General features: G+C 54.4%; 1 pseudogene; it reads right to left on the bottom strand.

Annotated features, from left to right (window-relative positions):
• LOC119100326 (uncharacterized) overlaps nt 1-3985 on the bottom strand; it is a 19161-nt pseudogene extending 15176 nt beyond the window's left edge.
• Between the last annotated feature and the right edge of the window lie 3355 nt (nt 3986-7340).

Genomic DNA, 7340 nt, shown 5'->3' with positions numbered 1-7340 from the left:
ACCTGTTAGCATGAGCCTTATACTCAATTTCCCATTCAGACAGGTGAAGTTTATTCAAGACTGTGGGATCATCCACTTCAGCGCATCACCATCTGCATTCTGTAGTGGCGAGTCGCCAAGCCCCGATGGTTACAGACGTATCAGGGAGGGGTCAAATCAGACCGGGTACGAGCCCGACCGGTCGTTACACACACGTGCTGACGTGCAGCTCCAGATACCTCAGCCGAATCAAACCACGCCCCTCCCAGCCCGCGGCCAATTACGGCAGCTGATGGGTCTGATTAGGGCACCGCCTTGTATCAGACGAAAGTGCATTCATATGGAAATAATCTTGGCAGCGCGGGCGCGGGGCGGACGCGGCGTCGGCTACCGACCGGAACGCCGGTCTGACGGAGGGCCGGAGCGGGCCAGCCCGAGGCCCGAGCCGGACTGCACCAGGGCGTCCACCACTCGCGCGGCTCCCTGAAGTACTGGCCAGTCATCAGGTCGACGTCTCGTCGAGTCAGGAGGCCCCGACGCGCGACTGCCGCACCACCGGCCATAACTGAAACGGGAGCGCGTGCTCGGGGCCTCATGCGGCATTATGCGTGCACGCGGCTGACGATGGCTATGGGTATCTTTGCTATGCGCGGAGATAACCGTGCTCCTTATCCGTGAATCACTGCCGCCCCGTGATTATGTAGAGCTTGTGTCAAGTGCAGAACGAAAAAAAGCGTGTCCTGTAATGTCACCGACGATCCCGGCGGTACTTACCTGAGGAAACACTGGTGCAGCTCTGTGGCAAACGAATGTGAAGAGGCAGGCCAGGGCGACCACATACCACCGAGCACGGCTGTCAGACGAGTGGACTTGCGACGGCACAGACCAACCACGGCCGGGGAGACTAGCAGACTGACGCACAGGTCAGACTGCCAGCCAACTGCAGCAGAGTCGGACTGTTCGGTCAGATCCCGCACAGCCTCACATAGTTCATTGGTCAGACAGATTGCCAGACAGTGGAAAACAGTATCAGATTTTTCACAGCCAGAAGGGAGCTCGGGCACCTCAAAGTCTGTCCGGCCATAAGGAAGCGGGGGAGAAAAAGAGGGAGGAGAGAGAGAGGGGGAAGAGAGGGAAGAGCGGGAGAGTAGAAATGAGAGAAGATAGATGAGGAGCGAGAGAGAGAGAGAGAGAGCGATAGAGAGAGAGAGAGAGAGAGAGAGAGAGCGAGCGAAGAGGAGGGAGAGAGAGAGGGCGGAGGAAGAGAGAGAGAGAGAACCGTTGCTCGCATCACCCGGGTGCGGCTCATATCTGGATTTCATCTTCGCTGGCTCAATCCCGTGGGCACAGATCCACCCCTCCATCACTCACAAAAATTAAAGCCGGCTAACTAGAGCCGGCGATAACTATCGGGGTGCAATGCATCAGCACTCCGTCCACAAAGCCGGTCTTGAGTGGCTGCCCACGCTCAGTGCTGGCTCTCGGATCCTGCTGGTCATCCGCAAACGATCCCATTTGTCAGCGGAGAGAGGCTCCGATCGGACGGGGTACATGACGCCGCCATTACTGGCCCTCGGACAGTCGCCCCCCCCCCCCTCCCCTCCCCCGACACGCTACGATTCGCGGCCGTAATAGCATGTTGTACAAATGGACAGCGCTGCGGCGGTCAATGGGATTTGTTACAGCGTGCGGCGAAGCGCGCATTCGCTGTTGCGGGCCGTCCAAGGCGGAAATGGTTTGCATGAAATGAGCATCTGCTGGGATGCAAGGGTGGAATTTTAACACAACCACTGACATTCTATCAATAATTACTGACCTCAGTAGAGCGCAATGCAGAAAATTATATCTTGCAGATGCGTCCTTATCGTCAGCGCCGTTTTCTCTCCGTCTTGTGAGGACAACCAACACTCCAGTGACGTGTGTTGGTACATTTGGTGGTATATTTGCATTTGAATATGTATATGCATCGCCAGCGGATACATCCCCCTAGTCTATGCTTAGATATGGAACTCCAGTTTGCGTAACGTCGGGCCGTTTCCGTAATTACGGACAAGTTAAGAGAAGTTCGTGTTCAGTCACAGATAAGTTCGAATCATGTCAATTTTTTTTTTCCCGGTCTGACGGTGGTAAGTCACTACCACAAGACAAGTACCGGCGCTGGCAGCGAACTTCCATGTGGCAACGAGCTATCTCTGCCGGCTTGACATGTGCGAGTTTTCCGTGTGAGCCCTCCTCAGCAGGCGTAACATGTGTCCTCTTGCCGTGTGAGCCCTCCTCGGCCGGCGTGATATGTGTCATCTTGCTGGGTGAGCCCTCCGCAGCCGGTGACATGTGTCATCTTGCTGGGTGAGCCCTCCTCGGCCGGACTGTGCGGCACGCATGTGCCCCGGAGCGCGGCCGGCCGCCGGTGATCAGAGCGCCCATTACGCCGTCATCGGCTGATCGGCCTGGCGGCCAGCGCGTCCCGGCCGGCCGCTCCGTCCGCTTCCGACCGCCGACGCGCGTCCGACGGCTGTCCGATAAATGGTGGCACGGCGCACGGAAGGGCCGCTGATGGGCCCGGCGCCGTGGACGGCCAGCGCGCTCCGCGCTAGGCTCGGACAGCTGCGCGCAACGGCCGCTGCCGCGTTATGGCGCTGCCGTCACCGGCGCGCTATCAAGACGGGCGCAGCGCGTGAGACGGCGAGTTACGATGGGTTTCGAAAGACGCCCGCGCTTAACTGCTCATAGCAGACGACGAACCGACGGAATTAGTCGCCGAGGGGAAATGAATGGCGTCAGATACGAGCCGTGGCTGGCACGCGGCTGAGAGTTTCACACAGGCGGAACATTATACAGCGACCGGCAGGACGGGCCGCGGATGGCGGTCAGTCCGCCCGCACACAGAGCTCTCTGATGTGGCTGGTCCACCCGACATGGAGCTCTCTGACATTGCTAATCCGCCGCGCATGGAGCTCTCTGACATCGCTGGTCCGCCCCACATGGAGCTCTCTGACAGGGTCTGACAGGGTTGGTCCGTCCTACACGGAGCTCCATGACATGGCTGGTTTGGCCCACACGGAACTCTCTGACATGGCTGGTCCACCGCCCGCCCCCCCCCCCCCCCCCCCCCGGTATGAAGCGAGACACGCTCAAAGGCTTTGGAAGCTAAAACCAACGTGAATGGCATATGCAAATCGTCAGCTAACTACGCAAATAGCTTGCAGTGTCTCAATATTTCACCAAAACTGGAAAAGACAGCCAGTATATTCTGAGCTTCCAAACATATCTACCGAGCCGTTCCGATAGAAAATGGTGAAATTTGGGCTGAAACCGGGCTAGCATGGCAGATCAATGAGAAACGCCTTGGTTGTAGCTGGCTGAGATAGTGTCGGTGCTGTGCTGCGATGTGATGCAGCTGGTCCACTGCCAGTACTGCGCTGCAATGAGGTGCAGCTGGTCCACTGCCAGTACTACGCTGCGATGTGATGCAGCTGTGGAATGGTATCTACACTTCATTCCCACCTGAACTTCGGCACTGACCAGCCTGCGGGCTGGAGGCAGCTGTGCCTGTACGTCTGAACCCGACGCTACTAACCTGAGCATGCATGTATCTAGCCTCAACCTGACCAACCCGAGTGCATGACTTTCTGGACCTTGGCACTGACCGGCCTCACGGTATAGGTGTGTAGGTTATAGGTACAGTCTCACAGCGCTGACTGGCTTCTACGTTTGCGGAGACCGTGCCAGTTCGCTAAGGCCCATCATTGGCCCGCCTGAGGATATAGGCATCTGGCCCTCAGCACTGACCCGCTTGCACGTAGCTTTCGCGGCCCCAGACGGTGAGCACGAGCAGCAGAAGAACGCCGTAGCTGAGCTGGAGGCCGGTGAGCAGCAGGTGGACGAGGAAGGCGCAGCCGCAGACCACCCAGCCCCAGCCACCCTCCGGGTAGTAGTGCTGCCGGATGGTGGACGTGCGGGCGTCGTGGCGCCGCAGGCCCGGCACCCGCTGCTGCAGGCTGTTCATAGCGAAGGCCTCCAGGTACGCCGAGGCCGAGTCAATGGGACGACAGCAGAGCTGAAAACCGGAACATGGGCATATGCTTTACGAGGCTGGGCTGACTTGACATGTTGTCCTGTCCCACCTTTCGTCTACGATTGACGTCGGACAGGACACAACTGAACAGAAAGAAAGCTTTGTCTTTCATGTAGCATCTGTATATGGAGAAGTCAGAAAGGACCGGCATGCGAATACACTAGTGTGGCAATAAAATGCCTTGAAAAAATTGTACTACAGTTGTTACTTTTAGCTATGAACAATTGTTCATAGCTGTGTGTGCTCAATGTTTCATTGCAGGGTGTGTCATCAGTAGCAAAACCAAGTGAGACAAAGAAATTCTTCGGCGCAGGAGTCTCAAAATAGCAAAAGTTCTCCTATATACACGCTATAGCAAAAGTTCTTCCCAAAAACTCAAATTCGTGAGGCGCGAGTCGATCGAAAAATCACCGTAAACCGACACCCCGCGTTGCGGTCACCCCATGCTGAGCGGAGTTCGCCGCCACAGGTAACGCCAAGCCGTGGGCGGCAAGCGACACAAAATACCTTGGCCTATAGAAACGATGCTGCCGAGCGCGCCTTAAGCGGTCGTAATGCATGCCCCGATCTAGGTCTAATATGCGTAGACATTGCCCGATTGATTGCCATTTGGCGGAGACTTTATAAGCTTTTGGGTATGAACTCGTACGAATGTGCTGGTTGGCATTGCTTTAGACTTTCACTCCTCGAAGACAACTATAGTGATGCAAACAAAACTATGTATAGCATATGACTCAGAATAATTGTCTGGTGTACAACTTAATACATACAGCAAGCTCTGCAGCCTGTACCACGGACGTAGAGAAGGGGGGGGGGGCGGTAGGGTGAACCCATGCACATCATGCTCCTTGCCGAGCCTGTGTATTCGAAGCACCGGCCCTAACAGCAACTGCTCACAGCCTGGAAACCCAAAACGAACATAGAAACGTTTCGACCCCGGGTCGTGCTGTCCAAGGTCAGCAGCAGATGGAGGAGGTTCAGCTCGTTGCCGTGCAGCTGGCAGGTGAACCAGTGTACGGGTGACTCGGTGGCCAGCTCAAACAGCCGGAACACGTCGCCTATCATTTCAGTGTTGACGGCCGTGCCATCGCAGCCGAGCACATTTACGTGACCGCCGCACTGCGGGCTCACGGAGTGTAGCTCGTTGAACAAGTGCAGGGCGCAGCCGAATTCGGACGCAAAATGAGTCACGCAGCGGCTGCCTGGCTCAGTGATGACAATCACATGTTTCTCGACGGCATTCATCTGACTCCGTGTGGCTCAAGTAGCTCCTATCTTCCCGCCCGTCGGAATGGAGGATGGCCAAACCTGCCTCGTGGATTGCTTAAAAAATTTTAACGGGCCGTCTCGCTTCTCGCTCTGTCTCTTGCGCAGCAAATCTTCTTAGGATCCACAATGTTTGATTTCAAGAAGTCAGTCCGACTCTGCTGTCTTGTTGAAAGGCGTTGGTGATAGCAGCAGCGGCCGGTTGACTCGCCAGCGCTGAAACCACTTGGTCCTGGAGCAGGCTCAGGGTCAGTACTAGCAGCCAGCGCTGGCTCAGCAGGTGGCGCGGGCTCAGCAGTCGGCGGGAAAGGCGATTCAGGTTCAGCAGCAGGCACCGTCTCACTGGCGGCCGAGCCACGACGCCCCTGGAGTTGTTTGGCCATCCTCCGCACCTCGCGAGCCTTTCTAGTCACAGTCATATCCCGGTCATATGACCCCAGGGTGAGCTTCCGGTGCCTGCACTGGTCCTTCATGGCAACTTCCCCCTGATGCACAGTGCAGGCAACTGGTCATGGAAAGCTGCACTGAGGATTGCACTTGCATTTCGCGACATCAAGAAGTTTGTTGAATTTCGACTTGGCGGCATGGCTGCCACTCTCTTTCTTTGATTTCTTGCTTATAGCTCTGTTGGGAGGATATTAATCCCTCTCGATCAATTTTGTCGCGTATTTTAGATCATGAACGAAAATCGCTTCGTTGGTCCACCGTGCCCTGATTTCTACCGTCGCGGTCTTGAAAATGATGTTAGTGAGAGTCCTCTTCGATTCGCTCAGCCACCTGATGTAGCTCAAGGCTTTTCCGTAGTCGGCAGTTGGTGGTGGGACAGTAGAGCTGGGTGGCCTATCACAAAATGTTCTGTGCGCGACCGTGTAGCCTTTGGCATATTTTTGCCAGTAATTGTTCGAAAGAAATGTTTCAGTACCGGCAAAACTACACTAATAAGCCCATATGTCCCACGTAAAAAGCACACAACTTGCAAATCAACATCACAGTGATGCGTTAGCAATAACAAACTTGAACCTAAGCCGGTCTGCTGGAGCATTCTCATAACTGCACAGCTTTGGGTTTCGCCAAAAATTAATGTTCTTTACTAAAAAGCCACCTTTAAAGCTGTTTATCAATGTTTTGCTGGTGCTCTCCATGATATTTAGTTCATGCTTAATCCACCAAGTACCAGTGGTGTGGAAAGTGGCGGCTTCGAGATTTGTTGGAGGAAGATCCCAGTGCGGAAAATAGGTGGCGCTAGCATTGAAGACGGCTTTCCTGGCCTACCAAAGAAAAACTGCTCCCGCCTCACGAATACCAACGTTGGTGCGGTGCGACCGACCTGAAAGTTTATCATTAATCCGTGTGCCAAGGAAAAATTTTGTCTCAGCCGGTTTCAAGAGATTCACCCCCTCGATGACACACCCTAATGAGCATGGGGAGCACTACGCTTGCATGCCTTACAGATATGGGCCCGTCAGAGGCCCAGCCGAAGTCTTCGTAAGGGGCACAGGGCTTGCACTTGATGATTTGAGCCCCCTCCCCCCCCCCCCCACACACAAACATCAAAAAGAAATCATCTGATATCGCCCACTTGATTTCGACGTGCAGTTGTTATCGTTTTATTATTATGTTTCCTTGTCTTCAACTGGAACAGCAGCCATGAACTATCACAAGAGGGAATTCTGTTTGTATTTTAAGTCGATTGACTGAAGAAAGCAAGCGGTAAGTGGCTGCAGGAAATACACTGTTTTCGCCATTCATTTCCCAATGGTTCCGTGAACCTTCCCTGAACTGACAGCACTCAGAGGTTTTCCAGAATTGCATTGGTTCTACAAAAGTATTCAGGATGCCGTGAACGTAGATTGTAAATCAAACTGAGTTCAACAATTTGTATTGAGAAAGCTAATCCATGTTCGTCTGAGAATGCTCAACGTTCTTTCAGAACGGATTGCTGGAAAAATTACGTGACATGGTTTCGAACATGCGCACTCGCGAGTCTTGGAACCAAATATCCCAGCGTCCGACGTCGTAG

Source organism: Pollicipes pollicipes, unplaced genomic scaffold (genome assembly GCF_011947565.3).
Source record: "Pollicipes pollicipes isolate AB1234 unplaced genomic scaffold, Ppol_2.1 Scaffold_4881;HRSCAF=5763_pilon_pilon_pilon, whole genome shotgun sequence".
Classification (NCBI taxonomy): domain Eukaryota; kingdom Metazoa; phylum Arthropoda; class Thecostraca; order Pollicipedomorpha; family Pollicipedidae; genus Pollicipes; species Pollicipes pollicipes.
Note: the sequence above shows the minus strand (reverse complement) of the source record. Positions and strands in the feature narration are given on the sequence as shown.